Raw genomic sequence first — 16,556 nt, 5'->3', positions numbered from 1 at the left:
TGGTGGCACTGTTGACTCACTGAAAGCTTGCTATCAACTAAGATTTCTTTTTCTGTTTTACAAGTGATCTTGCTAAGCCAGGTCAAGTCAAAGCCCCTGCACTGACCAGTGTGCACTTTATAATATGTAATTGTTTATTAATAATTATGTGTCAAGCCTCATGCTATGTACCTTTCATAATAAATTGCTACTATGGCTACCACATACTGAGCACTTTTACTATGTGCCAGGTATAGCGCTAAACATTTTTTTAATGCTATGGGAATTTATGGGCTCATGTAACTCAAATGTGTAGGGATTGGAGGCATCAGGCACGGTTTGATCAGGCTTCATGCTCTAAACATTTTACATATCTCATTCAAGCCTTACAACAACCACCTAAAACAGGCTTTATTAGCCCTACTTTATTGTTGAAGACACTGAGGCTTTTAGAAGTGATGTCATTTCCCTAAAGTCATCAGCCAGTAAGTGGCAGAGCCAGGAGGAGTTGACTCCAAGGTCCACACTGTCCTGCTTTTCAGTTTGTAGAGATGAGGAAGCGAGGCTCAGAGATGTTAAATAACCTGCCCAAGGTCATACAGGTAGTAAGTGATGGATAAGTGGGGATAGGGAGCAAGTCTGCCTGGCTCCAAAGCTGGGCTATCCCCCTGTGGTCCTGGAAGAGGAGTCTTGAGCACGAGTAGGTCTGGGGCATGTCCCCCCAGGCTGGAAGTGATGACTCCTATGTTAGGGACTTTTCAAGTCACAAAGCGCCAATCAAATGTAAGAGGAGGTCATTGCTATCATCATCATGACCCTGGTTTGACAAGTCTAATTCGGGAGCCTGAAGGACCAGCTCAACTGTATGGCTGATTGATTTGGTTACACGAAACAAAAGCCCATTGCAGCTATGAAGCAGAAAGTGTCATTTGATCTAAGCAGTCAGGGCTATCTCACAGATCTCAAGGGCAGGCAAGTCACAGAAGGACCTCATTCCCGGGACCGGCAAAGTCTGAGGATGGATGGCTCTGGGAACGCCCGGCATCCCCCTGTGCTCCTCTCAGAACATGGGTTTTCTTTCTCTGTCTCACACGGGGGTCCCAAGCGGGTCTCCTCAGCAAGTCTATGTTACCTTACGTCACCTGTACCTGTGCCTAACTGACTGGGCTCTCCTTGTCCTAGAGTGGAAGTTCAGGAATCTGGTTGGCCTGGCCTGGCCTCTGGAGTGGTTCCCTCCAAGGCAGGTGCCCACCTCGGGCCCAGCAGCTGGACAAGGAGGGGCCAGGCTGCATAGAACAAATATGGGCCCAGGACTCCAGTGGGTTGGGGTCAAATAGGGGCTGGTGGGCTGAGCAGATACCCAAGATCGAAGCTCCTCCCCTTCGGTCTGCCCTGGGGACTAGGAAGAGGTCAGTCAGGTCACTTTTCTGCCCAGTCATTTCTCAGTGCCAAGCTTCCTCAGGGGTAAAGTTCCCCTGTCTGGGATCAGAGCACCTCTGGAAACTCCAGAAGATTCTGGAAGAGTCTAGTGCAGTGTTCGTAGGCCATACTTTTGGGGCTGTTTAAAGCTTCTGGGGACTTGCCCACTTGTTTTTCTTAGTCTCTGAAGGGTGGTTTACAGCCCAATCCTAAGAGATTTCCTGTCTTGCCTCCTGAGTCACTGCTCAGCCTCCGAAACATGACAGATAAATGTGTTGCTTTTGACCAGCTCCCTCCCCCACTGATTCCATCAGGGCCCTGTGCTGTGCTGCCCTGGGTCTGACTGTTTGAATCACAGACTCCTAGCATGGCAGGGCTGGAAGATCATTGCATCCCAACGCCCTCCACCTCTCAGACGCAGAAACTGAGACCAGAGAGGAGAGATAAGGGAACACAAAGATACCCGAGGGCGGCGTGGGAGAGGATCTTAGGGGTACAAGGTCAAATGTGTTGTCATTGTCATAGCTGTATTTAAATAAACTATGCTATTGCCTCAGCTGAGGCTAAATTCATCAAAGTAAAATAGTCCAATAAAGAAGAACATGAAGTAAATGAGCTTACAGGTTGTCTTGGATAAGACGAAATGATGAAAGTAACATGGGAATGAGTGAAGTTCAGGAAACACTATATTGATGAATAGTGAACAGATGAATGGATAAACGAACGATAATGGGCATCGGTGGAATCTTTGGTTTCATTTCCTTATAGACTCGGAATTACTTCCCAGTCCCTGCATTTCAAGTCAGAGAATCATCTTGGCCCCCAAAACATGGGCCCAGCCCCCACAGACACTGCGCCTTTTACTGGGTGGGACAAAAAGTGTTCACTGAGCTGTTCTCATTTTCCAGGTCAGCAGATTCTCCCCTCAGGGGCCAGTGAGTCTCCTTTCTAAGGTGAGCGTCTTGGGATCTGTTTGCCTCTCCTCCCTTGGGACCTTGTCCCTAATCTTACAGAGGGGAGAGACTTTAGGGACCAGATGAGGTCTCTGGCTTCCCATGGGGATCCCCACGTGCAGCCCTCCTCCTTGGCAAAACCCTGGACCTCAGCCAGGACTGAATAATAGAGGGGAAACCATCCTGAATGGAAGCCGGACAGACCTAGGGGACCTTGGGCAAGTCCCTTCTCTCCAGCACTGGGTCTCTGATAAACAAGAAGGCTTGACTCCGCCTCATGAGTACATTCATTCAGTAAACATCTACTGAACTCCTGCTCCATTCCTGGCACTAGCTTGGCATGCAGGCAGATAAATAGAGGAATTGGCCTCAGTGCCTGGAATAACGCCCCGTCAGGTGGGGTGGGGGAGAAGGCACATACGACATACGATTACAGATATATTTGGTCAGTGCTAGGTGACGTGGACAGTTCTTGCCAGATCGAGCATCCCCAGAGTGTGTCAATCCAGGGAAAGGAATACACAAATGCCTTGGTAAGGTCACAGGGCTGCACTCAGAATGGTACTGGCCTTTGAAGGTCCTTCCTCCACCCCATAGCAAACCCGGTGAACACGGGCTTTGGACTCAAGCAGATCCAGGTTTCAGTCCCCGTTCAGGCACCAACTAGAGCAGCTAGCTTCACTCTCTGGGCCTCGGTTTTCTCCCTTTAGCAAAGGACGATGGCGCTCCCAAGTTCCACAGGACTTATGAGGGTTCCATGAGATCACAGAAGTATAAGTATAATGTCAAGAGCTTGGCGCAAGGCCTGGCACATAGTGTGGTTCCACCATGTAGGCAGGAGGTGGAGGAGCTGGACATCTGCCCCGCTCTGGCAACACCCTCACCTCTCACCTCCCTTGGCTGGCCCCCTGGGGCAGGTTCTCCTTCTCAGCGCCTCCTGCCCCAAGAGGTCTTGCCCCAGAGCTTTCTTGAGCCTGTGAATGCTGTGGTGGGCTTCCCTGCTCCCAGGCTAGAGCCCTTCCCGCCATGTCTCTCAGCTCTCCTGATCGGACTGTGAACTTGGCATGTGCCGCAGATAGGGCGGGGCTGGCAGGGCTGGAGCCCTGGGTGGGCTTCCTCTGGCGAAAGCTTGCCAGGGCTACAGGTTGCTTCCTCTCTTCCCAGCAGTGGGTCCGCACTGCGACTGCCCTCTCTTGCCCAACAACTTGTCTAGGACAAGGTGACGTCCTTCCTCCCTTCTTGGAGGCAGGACTGGGCGGCTTCCTAGAAGAAGGCAGGCGGGACAAGCCCAGCGTCAGATGCACCCAGGGGAGGGAGGAGGGAACCTGGCCGGGTTGAGAGGAGGGGAAGGTCTGAGCCGCAGGGCAGCAGTGGAAGAACGGGTTCGCCCGCATTCTTGGCAGGCCCCAGGATTCCACAGCACTTTCTGTTTTTGTCACTGTCAGCCAATCATTTACTCTGCCAAGGCCACGGTGTACCAGGCTGTTCAGAGCACCAAGCCCTTCTCTCGGCACTTCTCCTTCTTCCCAACCCCCAGAGATGGGTACCCCTGGCTCTGTTTTACAGATGAAGAAATTAAGGCTCCAGAGGAAGAAACACACACCCAAACTTAGAAGGATGGACGAGAAGGAATTAATCTTTCATCGAGAACTTGCTATGAGCCAGGCTCATTCCCAAAAGAATCATTCCTCCTTTCAATAGCCCTGCAATTTGTCTTGTTGGTATTTTCCCCACTTTCCAGATGAGCAGACCAAAACCCGAACTGCTGAAGGCACTCTCCGGGGATCCCAGAGCTACTAAGACCAGGGCCAAGACATGAGCCTAGATCAGTCGGGGGCCCCAGGTTGCACTGTATTAACCTCCCCTCCGTGTTAAAGGCAAGGAAACTGAGACCCAGAAAGGTTCATGCTGGGTCCAAGGTCACACCCCCAGCAAGTGGCAAAGCCAGTTTTCACCCAGGTCTGTCCAACTCCTGAACTCTTGCCTTTCCTGCTAAACTACATTGTCTCAATAAATTTTTTTTCTTTTTCTTTTTCTTTTTTTTTAAATTGGCACCTGTGCCAACAACTGTTGCCAATCTTTTTTTTTTCTGCTTTACCTCCCCAAATCCCCCCCCCCCCATACATAGTTGTATATCTTTAGTTGCAGGTCCTTCTGGTTGTGGCCTGTGGGACGCCGCCTCAAGGTGGCCTGATGAGTGGTGCCATGTCTGTGCCCTGTGAACTGGCGAAATCCTGGCCCGCCACAGCAGAGCGCGCGAACTTAACCACTTAGCCATGGGGCCGGCCCCTCAATAAATCTTTTTTCATGGAGTAACTGATACCAAATGACTACAAATAGCTCTCAAAGACATCAAGACCCAGGACAGAAAGGGCCATGAACTTTATTACTGTTATCATTAACACTATCATTAACTGCTAACGTAGCAGGGCCAGTATTGACCTTGTATGGCTCAGACACGGAGAAATAAAACGATTTCTTCTACAACTGAACCCAACTTGATCACAGGGCCCCTTCCCCCCATTTTATTTCTGGGTGAAAGTTTCTTCTTTTCATGACACCTGATACAATGCATGATCCTGCAATTTCTTTTGTTATAAAGGACATTTGGGGACAATTGGTGAAAGCTAAAGTAAGTCTATAGCTTAGATAATAGTACTGTTTAATGTGAATTCCCCAAGTTTAATCATTGTCCTGTGGTTATGTAGGAAAATGTCCTTGTTTTCAGGAAATATGCATCGAAGTATAAAGGGGCCTCGTGTCTGCAACTTTTAAATAGTTCAGAAAAAAATACACACCCATTTCAGAAAAAAACACACAGAAGGATAAAGCAAATGCAGTAAAATGTTAACATTTGGAGAATTTGGATGAAGGGTATCCTGGACTTCTTTGCACTATTCTTGTAGCTTTTCTGTAAATCTGAAATGATGTCAACAGCAAAAAATTTAAATAAAAACTTTACTCTCATTTGGAAAAATAGTCAAATCGAGATCCAAACTCTCTATTAGGATGGCTCGGTTTCTCGGTGGTGCCCACTGCCACTCCTTAGAATGACAGTCTGGTAGCAGAGGCGCCTCCTGGGACAGCCATGGCCTTGGCCTAGGTTCTGGGCTTGATGGTCTCACTCCAGAGCAAGACTCTGTAGTCATGGCCTCTGGCGTTAAGGCTGTGCTCTCCGGTCCTCCGGGTCCTGACCCTAAGCCTCTCACCATCAATGCCTTATCAGTGCTTAGATATGCCCCACTGGAAACTTCTGCTGCTTACACGACCGCGCAATGGCCTTAGGGGAATCAGGCCCCTGTGTGAGTCAGTCCCATCAGGAAAAAGGAAATCGCACTGGTTGTTTTAAGAGAGAAAACTTAATATAAGGAATTGGCTGAACGGTATTCAACAAGTGGAAAAGCAACCAGTGAGATATCAGAGGTGGCAACTGCAAGGAACAGATAGCACTCCTAGAGATGGGAGGACAAGGGAAGAAGGTGGCGTTATTAGAACCTAGAAACTGGGACCCAGACCCCCGAGGAGGGCACGCTGTGGCTGGTGCTGGGAAGGTGGAAAAAGACCTGGAAACTGGAACCAGCTGCTCCCGGAACCCGTCACCACTGCCAGGGTGAAGAGCTGCTGTGAGGTGAGGCTGGCGGGAAGGAGCAGCAAGCAGAAAGCGTCAAGTCCTTTCTTGCTCTCTCTAGTGGCCCCTGTGGACAGAGCCTGCTACCAAAACAGCTGGCAAAACGGAAATTCTGCCTTGTGAGGCTAGCAGAGTGCCAGCACAGCATCAAAAGACAGAATAGAGAGGGTGGGTTTGGGGCTGGGAGAGGGGTGGGGAGTGGGGTGGAGCTGGGCAGAGTGAATGGGTCTTGCTCCCTAAATGAGCCTCATTGCCCTTGTACCTCCACGTGGCCTCACCTATGGGCCCAGGGCCCTCTGTGAGGTGGTGTTCTCTTTAGTCCTGGAGGAAGCGAGGCACAAGCCCCCTTGCTCTGGAGTCTTGCACCTCGGGGTGTCCTCCCTGGGCAAAAGATTCAAGGGGCAGCCCCAGCCTCGAATCCCATGCCTATGCTCTCTTTTCTCAACCCAGCCAGGAAGCGTTCCTTGTCTGACGTGAGAAACTGACACTCGGTTACTTCAGCAAAACTTTTATTCTCTGGGTCATCCAAGTTTTAGTTAAAGTTTTATATTAAAGTTTACTTAAAGAGAAGATTTTAGAATTCTGGGAAAAAATTTTCTGTCCTATATATGGTGACTCTTGCAATTGAATGCCTGGCTCTTCAAAATAATTTTGCCTTGGACTCTTTTAAAAGTCGAATTTGACATTCAGTGCTAAACAATGACTTCTTTCTCCGAGGCTGTTCCCCACCGCCCCCCCACCCCCACCCCCAGACAATGGGTGAAGGGCCATTAAACAGCGAGAAACATTTGGGTGAAGAAAAAAACCCTCAATTGAAAAACTCGAAATATTATCCTGCTCCAATAACATGAACTGAGTACTAACTGTGTGCTTGGCGCCATGCTAAGTACCACAGCCGTCATCACATTTGTCCTCTGTGACTTCAAAGCCTGAGCTTTTCCCCAATGTGCTACACCACCCTCCGGGGGCCAATTCTATCCTTTCACCTTTTGGAAAACTGAGGCCGAAGAGCGGGCCCTGAAAACCAGTAATGAACCCAAGTTCTGGAACAGTCCAGCATTGGGCAAGTCACTGAAACTCACCTTATATAAAGTAGGGATGTTGCGGGGATTTGAGATAATGGAGGGGAAGTTTTGGACACAATGCCTGGAAAATAATAGGTATTTGAGAAGCGGTAATACTGTTAATGATAATAATAATAATGGATGTTTATTGACCGGTTACTACGTCAGGCACTTGGCTAAGCAGTTTACATGTGTTAATTATTTTAATGCCCATAATCGCCCTCCATTCATGCTGGGACATTTTCCCTCCTCCCACCCAGCCCCCCTGGGAACCTCACAGTTTCCGTCTTGTTCCTGCCGCACTGTGCCCCTAGGCCACAACTCTGAGTGTGAATAATGCCAACCCACAGGAGCACATCCAGTGAAGTGGACTGTGCGTTCATTGGGATGGTTGGAAATATCAGCACGGCCTACGGGTTTTTGTTGGTGTTGTGTTTTTCTTTCCTTCAGCTATCTGAGTGTTGTGCAAACTGCCGTTCCAGTCTTTGTGAGTAAGAACACTTATGTTTCTTTGTTGAATTGAAAAATTCAAAGGCTTTGTGATTTTCTTAGTCCTCTTGTTATTTTTTATACTTATTTGTTATTCTAGATTAACAGAAGAGAAGTAAAAAAATGGTACAGAGAGTTCACCCAGATTCCCTTAATGTTACGTAATGCTTCACAACCATGGCACATTCTTCAAAACTAACAAATTGGTGTTGGCACAACACCGTGAACCACAGACTTTATTTGGGTTTCACCAGTTTTTCCACTAATGTCCTTTTTCTGTTCCAGGATCCATCTAGGACCCCACATTGCATTTAGTCATCGTGTTTCCCTAGTCTCTATTCTGTGACAGTTTCTCAATCTTTCCTTGTTTTTCCATGACCTTGGTTTTAGAAGAGTATTGTTAGGTATTTTGTTGACTGTCCCTGAGGCTTCGTCTGATGTTTCTCTTGATTAGACTGGGGTTATAGATTTGGGGAAGAATATCACAGAGGTGAAATGGCCTTCTCCTGGCGTCACCTCTGGGGTAGATGATAACAACATGCCTTGTTACTGGTGATGCTAACCTTTGTCCCTTGGTTAACGTGGTGTCTGCTGGGTTTCCCCACTGTAAAGTGGCTATTTTTCCTCTTTCCATACTCTAGAAGAGAGTCACTAAGCCCAGTCCAAGTGGAAGAGAATTAAGCTCCACTTCCCAGAGGGACGAGTATCAAAGAATTTGTGGACATCTGTTAAAACCACTATGGTAATTAATATTTTGAAGAAGATGCTTTGAGGCTAAGCAAATATCCTATTTCTCCTTAAAACTGCACCCACTCTTTTAGCATTCACCAGTGGATCTTGCCTACCGCAGTTATTCACATGCTATAGAAGAGTACTTTTTAACATCAAAAATACCACAGTAGCCACTGTATGAGAAGATCCATAATGTCAATAAGCTATTGTGAAATCAGTTTCGTATTGTATAAACCACAATAAAATCTACATGGTCTAGATGCGTTTAAAATGTATTGTATTCAGGGCTGATGCAGAGCTGGGACTCACCCTGGGGCCCCACTGGCTCTAAGTTATTGAAATATTTCTGGCCTCATCGGTAAATAGTCATTGCCTCCATCCTGCTCCAAGGCCCACCCCTCCCCTTTGGAAACCTCTCCTCATGTCTGCACAATTAAAAACAACAACAAAACTCCGCAGACATTTCAGTTATGAGCGCACATCAAAGTTTTGTTATAATCTTGCTTCAGGGGAAAAAGTTTCTAGCAGGCCAATTCAAAGACTCACTCCTGGAAGGGACATTTTACAGGAAAAGAGAATGCTTAGAATAATGATTGTTAGATTAGCAAGAAAAAGAGAATGTTGCCTGGTTATCAGTAGGTAAGGTGAGAGCGTGGGCTTTGGCAATGGGATTGGCGACAATTTTGTTTAACACTGTCTAGCAACTAAAGTGCTAATATTCGGCACAGGACTGGAGCTGCCTCATCCTTTACCCCTAACTTGGGTCCAGGTTCTTCCATCCAGATGGTCGGCCCTGTGCTGGGCTGGTTGTTAAATACTTTGAACAGTAGGCGATTTTGTATGTGTACACAAGACAATTAAATAACCAGTCTACAGTGTGGTTCAGGTACAGCTTGATCCAGCTCCGAGAAAGCAGGCTTTACCGCCAAAAAGAGCCGGTTTTGAAACCGATATTGAATCCAAGTTCTGGAACAGTCTACCAGGCAAGTCACTGAAACTCGCGTTATTTAAAGTAGCATGTTGTGAAGATTTGAGATCACAGAGAGGAAATTTTTAGCAGAGTGCCTGGAAAATAATAGCTGCTTGATAAATGATAATGCTATTAATAAGAATGATAAACATTTATTGACCAGTTACTACTTTAAGCACAGAGCTCGACTCTTTCCATGTATTATTTATTTTAATTGCCACAATAACTATGAGTTAGGTGTCTTTAGTACCACCCCCGCTTTACAGATGATGAAATTGTGGCTCAGAGAACTCAAGTAACGCCTTTTAAGTTCACACAGGTAGAATGTTGGTGGAGCTGAGATTCGAACCAGGCAGCCTGACATTGATGCCTCTCTGATAAACAGGGAACACGTGGTGGCCACGAATCCTGCAGAGCCTTCCAGGACTCTGCAGTCCACAGGCCGGGAGCTTTTGCTGTAGACCAGGTAGAGACCTTTGGTTCTTATGAAACATTTCTGACATCAGCAGGGTTTGGTATTTTTATAACTTTATAGCAAGAGGAAGACAGATAAAAAGAAACAGAGAGCTACGCAGTTACCCAGAAACAAACACGGAATGAATGAGGATACTTGGCAGGTAGGGCGGGGCTGGTCAGAAACAATTGTTGGATAATACTTCTCCCCTAAACACTGTGTGAGGGTCCCCATCCGAGAATTACTGCCCAGTCGTCCATTCTCTTAGATTTCACAAAACTTCCTAAAGGTAACAAATCTTGAACAAAAAGGAAAAACAGGGCTTCTGCTTAATAAAAATGATAGTGGGTGTGCTCTGCTGAAAGCTTTCTTTTCCTGCTTTAGAGTAAAAAGTGTGGAAAATTTCCTCCTGTCTCTCCTCCAGAGGGGGAGTTGGGCTAGAAGGTGTTTCCTCCACAACCGCCTAACTCCGCCCCGACAGGTGAACTGTTTTGAGCTTCTAAATTCTGGCCCTGCTTAGGGGCAATTCAAGATCTGTTGTTTCAAAGGAGTTACCGGAATCCTTGGTGTCTGGGACTGGGAAAGGAAGTGGCTCACTCAGACGGTGGATGAGCTGGGGCACTGAGAGGCACGGCCCCAGGGATGGCCTTGCCCTGTGTGGTGCCTGTGGACTCCCGTTGCCTGGAGCAGGGGCAGGACAGCCACTACAGCAAGGGAGTGCAGAGTGAGTGCCACAGACAGGAGACGTGCCGCACGGCAGCAACCGTGGCATCGGACGACTGCCTGTAGTCTTAAAGTCCATCTTGTCCCTATCTTGGGAGTAAAAGTCAAGCAGGTCCACTTTTCTTGGATTTTAGAAGCCCTGGCTATTCTTGAATCATCTAAAGGGGTCAGAGGGGCGGGAGAGGGGAGACTGCCCATAAAGGCCATCCTGGACTTTCTGCTAATCGAGCCAGGGGGTGCTCAAGACAGTCTAAATTCAATTTGGATAAACACCAAATTTTTTAAACACCCTGTGAGTTCTTTCCCAGTTACAGAAGGGGAACAATGGCCTCCTACCAGGGGACATTGCCTGCTGGAATGGGGACTTGGCCAGACTTAGCACTCCTGATCACCAAGGTTTTCTCCTTCCCATCACCCATCCACGCTTAATTCACCGGGAACCCACAAAGCGCCTTTGTGTGTGGCGGGCTGGAGCCTGGGCAGTCGGAAGGGCCCGGGCTGGCGCTGTCCGCGGGGTTAGCAGAGGAAGGTACCTCTACAGATGAGTCCGGAGCCAGGACAAACAGGACTAGGAGGAAAAATAACCTGTCCCTAAAAAGCTCTAGTCTTATGGAAGAGCAGTATCACATTTGACGATCGCTCATGCGACACAACGGGACTTTCATTATTCATTGTGCTTCGAGACAAAAGATCTTTCTGTTTCTGCTTGATGCTGAACCATTTTTAAATTACCTGGAGATGGAAACCAGTTTGAGAGCCCCAGGAACAGCCTCTGTTGGCAACTTGCACGCACCCTAAAGGAGGGCCTAGCACTTTAGCCAAGACCCCAAAAGATGATCCCAGCACATCATGAAGGCTTTGTGAGTAAAGCCGGCGTCACTGAAGGTTTCAGTGGCCGACGGGGGACAGGGTTACACTGCATACTGCAGAGCAAAACTAATAGAAATGCTGACGAGACTCCTCTGTTCTCTCCTCCTGCCCCGGAATTTCCTTCTCAGCTGCTCGTCCCCCATCTCCCAGCGCCCCCTCGCCCCTGCCTGTACCTGACTCCTTCGGCCCTGTTTTCCCATGGCCCCCCTCTCCTGGGCCGAGCAATGTAGAGGCCACCTGGCTCTTCCCACTTTGCAAACATCACTCCTCCCAACCAACAGAAGACCCTCTTCGGAGCCTTAGCATCTACCCTCCTTGGTTTTGACTGCGGGAGATGTAAAGAAATCACTTTTCCCTCTTACGGAAATTTTTTTCTCCCCCCCTTTTTTCAACATTAGTAAGCACAAAGGTCACTTCCCCCAAGATCATCGTACATGACCTCGGAGTCTCTAGAATTTGAAGGCAGAAGAAAAATGGCTGAAGAGGCGAGGCTGGAGAATTAATTGATCATCTCTAGCCTACGGGGACCTGGCAAGGACTGACTGGACCTCCCCCGGCATGCAGCGGGATGCTTCGGTGGGGCGCGCTCCTGGCTTTGGTCTGGTGACCTGGGCTCAGCCTTGGGCTGGGCCTCATTCAGCTCTGTGTCCCAGGACTGGCACCTGATACGTTGTCAACAAATGTTCGATGGACGAACGCTCTTGGGCACGCCACCTCGCTTCTCTGCCTCAGTTTCCTCATTCATAAAAGGGGGGGCCACGATCCCTCTCCTGTCTAATTCTCAAGGTTCCTGTGAGGATCAGGTGAGTTAATGGATGTGAAGGCGCCAAGGAAGTGCAAAGAAATAAAGTCCTTACCTGAGGTCTTGAAACTACTAGCCTTTGGCGGAATTGTGGGGAAGGGAAACTAGCCTGTGAATGTTACCACCTTCCCCCTCACGGCTTTCTTCCCTTCCTGAGTCATTGTCCCTCAGTTTGCTCAGGTTCTGCCTCTTTCCAAGGGCCCTCTCCTCCCCCCCATCAATATCGTGTCTGGGTAAAGGATCAGCTGTCAGTCATTCACACCTGAGTATGAACTTGAACCCACATTCCTCTGCTGAGCCTGTGGGCTTTAACTCTGGCCTCTGACTTTGACGTGAAGGGCTTTAGGGCAGTGGCCCTCACGCCTCAGTGGGCACCAGATGGCAGGTTCCTGGGCCAGGCCCTGAGATTTGGGTTCTGTAGGTTTGGGTCAGGGCCTGGAAATCTGCCCTTCATATGAGCAATCCAGGCGATCCTGATTCAGGTGCCGGGCTTCAGGAATGTGGAAGAACACTGGTTTCTAGGATTAGGGGCTTTATGAAAAGATAGAGGAGGTATTTGGGGATGGGCAGGGGCTCCCACTGAACTCAAACCAAGGCAGAGCCCCCGAGTCTTCCCAGGGCAGGTCTCCTGAGGGCGTCAGAGAGAGCCATCACGTTGTCCAGAAGAGCAACAACCATTGCCATTGTTGCAAAGCCTTTTTATCCCAGTCATCCCGCCCCAAAGCTTGGGACAGCAGGAGGTGCAATTCCTAGTCCTGGGGAACAAAGATGAGGCCTCCAGTGGCTGTGTGATCGGTCTTATGTCCCCCTGCTGCTGTGATTATAACAGATGGGAAGCCGAGGAAGGGGGCTGCCCCCAGGCCAGCGCGCATGCCCATATTCTGCATTGCTGCTCATGGGGCCAATGCTGTCTAGTGACTCCTCCTGAGTCCTCACTTCACCTCAGCCATCCTGGTCTGATCAGACATGTGGCAGGAAGTGGGGGTCCTCCCTGAATCTCACTCTCCTCCTCTAATCCTCACTGAATCATGAAATGTCTACTTCCTAAATATCTCTAGAAGCCACCCACTCCTCGCCATCCCCATCCACCACCCAAGTCCTCGTCTTTCTCTGCTCCCATGGGTCCACTACAGTGGTGTTGTGGACATCAAATAGGGCGTCTTCCTGGCTTCTCAGGCAATATGGTTAACAGGGTGACTCCATTTGCCACGTCCAGTCTAGTGTGGCCTTGTCCCCTGGCATAAATGATTGGTGCAGAGGTGGGCCCCTGACCAGAATGGACCACTCAGAGTCCTTCGCAAGGAAGAGGGTAGCCCCTCCCCAGTGGTGGGCGCCGTGGGGTGAGGGGAGGCCTCTAAGTGGTTGGTGGCCATATTCCCTACAATGTGGTGAAGAGGAGAGGCAGACAGGAGTCTGAGAGGAGCAGAAGCAAGGCAGACAGAGGAGGAAGGTGAGGAAGGTGTATCCGGGAGGCGGTAAGGACTGAGAACTGACCAGTGGCCTTGGCAACGTGGAGGTCACTGATCACTTGACAAGGGGAGTTTCAGAGGCACGGTGGACACAGAAGCCTGTTGGGAGAGGCTTGAGGGAATGGGAGGGCAGGGGCTAGAGACAGCCAGTGTACCCGACTGCAAGGAAGTAAAGGGCAGAACGGCTGGCAGAAAGTTCCAGAACACTGGGACTCCATAAAGAAGTGGGATCAAGAGTGGTTGGTTGGTTTGGTTTGCAAAGTGAGAGAAACAATAGCTTGCTTGTATGCTTATGAGAATGACCTGGTCAAGGGGGAAAATCAGATGACTCCGGAGAGAGGGGTGTTTGCCAGAGGGGTCTCCCTGTATAGCGAGGGGCTGGGGTCTGACGTCCACACGGGGAGGGGCTGGACTTCGTGGGAGCCCAGACGTTTCATGCCCAGGCAGAGGAGGGAAGGCAAAGAACGTGGGCACAGATGCAGGAGGGGGTGGCGTGCAGGTGTGTCAGGTTCTTCTGTTGGCTTCTGCGTTCACAGTGAACTAGGAGGCCAGGGGGCAGGCAGGGCTGACGTTTGAGGAGCCAGAAGAAGGTAGGAAATAGTTGGCTGGGAGAGGGACCAATCGCAGACACATCGAGGCATTGCCCGGCACACCGGGGCCCACTTGGGACGAGCAAACCAATTAAAGTGCGGTGTGTCAGTGTGGGTAAGTCCAGCCTCACATCCTTCTGCCTCCTTTTTGGCTTCCCCGGAAGGGCCTCATCCTCTGGGGAGGCAGAAGAGGAAGCCACTGGGCAGGTGCATCTGTCGAGGGTAGAGGCGCAGGTAAAGGTCACCTCTCTGGGCGCTGCTGGCCTGTGCCACCCACTCTCCCCCCTCCTCCTGCCCCCTCATCCATCCTGTATCCCACCCCAAGTCTGAGCCACGTCTACTCTCAAGGGGTGGACTTTGGGCCCAGACAGTGAAACAGGCTGCCTTGGGAGGTCGTCCCCCACCCCCTACCCCACTCTTTCCTCGGAAGTGGCAGCTCAGAGGGCATGAGTGGGGAGGGGCCAATTTTGGATTGGGGAGGAGCTGCATCGGTTGACCTTGGAGTCTGAAGATGTGTGTTTCGCTCCAGGCTCGGACACTCTCGAGCTGGACGACATTAGCCAGGTTCATTCACGACTTGGAACCTCAGTTTCCTCACCTGTAAAATGGGGATGGTGACCGGGCCTAGCTCATAAGGCTGCTGCGGGGACTCAGTGAGCTCACGCTCCTCGAGTGCTTGGTGCAGCGAGCTCTCAACAGCCGTAGCTGTTGCTGTTTCTTTCCAACCCCGTGAAATTTCAGTCTGAAATAAATGGCCAGTGTAGAAAAGAAGGAAGGTTTACCAGAGACAAGTTGTGTGCTGGTGGAGCGAGGAGGGAAGATGGAGCTAGGAAGGTGGGTTGTCTGCATGCTGCCTGTGCCCAAAGCAGCAAGCTTTCAGCGTGGGTCGGGCCCGTGGACCCCGCTCTGCCCTTGACCGAGCCCCTCCACCCTCTCTGCGGAGTCCTCCAGTGACAACCATCTTCCCAGCGTCCTGACAGGTGCAGACACTCCACGGTTTCCAGAGCACTTTTGCGCACGCTGTCTCCTTGGATCCACCCAACAATTCCTACCCGTGAGGAGTGTATTATTAGTCCCATCTTTCAGATAAGGAAACCGAGGCTGGGAGAGATCACAGAGCAGGGACTTCGTTCATATCTCCTGCTCCTGACCCCATCAATGCTCTTTTCACAAGGCTAAGCTGCTGCTGCTCTGGATAAACTAGGTCCTTGGGCAAATTCACCGAGTGACTAAGGGCGAGTCACCGTCTCTGAGCCCAAGGGCCCCACCTGCAGGAGAAGACGCGCCTGGATATTCTCTGGAAGCGCCCCGCCCCCCTTTTAAGATGCTGTGAGACATGGGTGTGGCCACCCCGGGGCCAGAACAATGCTCCAGGCTGGCAGACTCCCCCCTGCTACCCAGGTCCCCTCGCCAGCGCCAGCATGCCTGACTGCTCCCCAGGCAGCAGGGCAAACAAGCGTCTATTGATTCTGGGTCGTGGCTAGAAGAATGCCCCTTTGTCGAGAGCATCCCCTCCTCCTCTCTGTGTCCTTGCCCACAGGAGAGGCGTGCAGGTACAAAGCAGCCTGGCCATGGCTCCTTCCCTGGGGACCTCAGAGGGAAGCAAGGGACAGAATACCACCCCAGCTCCCGGAGGAGGCCTCTGTGTCTGCCCTCTTCTCTTTCCTCTCTGTCCTTTCCCAAGCTCTCTCCGCCCTTCCCCGTCCCCCGGGTCACCTTGTCATTACTCTGGGGAGGTCCAGTCCCAGGTCTCTCGGTGTTAAAATGCTCCCACCTTCCAAAGTCCTTCTCGAATGCCAGCTGCTCCGTGAATCCCCACGAGAACGGGAACTTGTTGAGAACAGGAGACATGGCTTGTTCGTATCTGGACCCCCGCGCCCCACCTGGAACTTGGTCTGGAAGAGACACATCAGAGTCTCGAGGAACAAATGGACCGATTTCGGCCAATGGCACTACCCCCTCCCAGTCACCCCAGCCTGAAACCTGACCGACCCAGTACCTGGGTGGCTACAACTTCTGTTGATTCTTCTTGAAAAGCCACCCGAACTCCTTAGCCTGGGCTTCACGGCCCTCCCCAGTTTGGCATCAACCTCCCCACTGCCTCCTGCGTGGCCCCCTCCTTCTGCTGCCCACACACCACTGATTATCCATCCATCTACTTCACCCCATTTGTTGAGTGTACACTGTGTGCTGCGGTGGCTCTAGGAACTGGAGATACACCAGTGAATGCGGCAGGCAGAGTCCTCTCCCTCAAGGATGTGACAGTCTCTTTGGGGTAGACAAACAATAAATATGATCCCAGATGACTAAATAACAGTATCACAGGGTGTGGTAAGTGCCCTCAAGAAATCACACAAGTTCAGGGGATGGGGATTGAGGAAGAGGCTGTGTGTGTAAGAGGGAGGAAGCCACTG

The sequence above is a fragment of the Equus asinus genome, chromosome 5 (assembly GCF_041296235.1).
Source record: "Equus asinus isolate D_3611 breed Donkey chromosome 5, EquAss-T2T_v2, whole genome shotgun sequence".
In the NCBI taxonomy this organism is placed as follows: domain Eukaryota; kingdom Metazoa; phylum Chordata; class Mammalia; order Perissodactyla; family Equidae; genus Equus; species Equus asinus.
Note: the sequence above shows the minus strand (reverse complement) of the source record.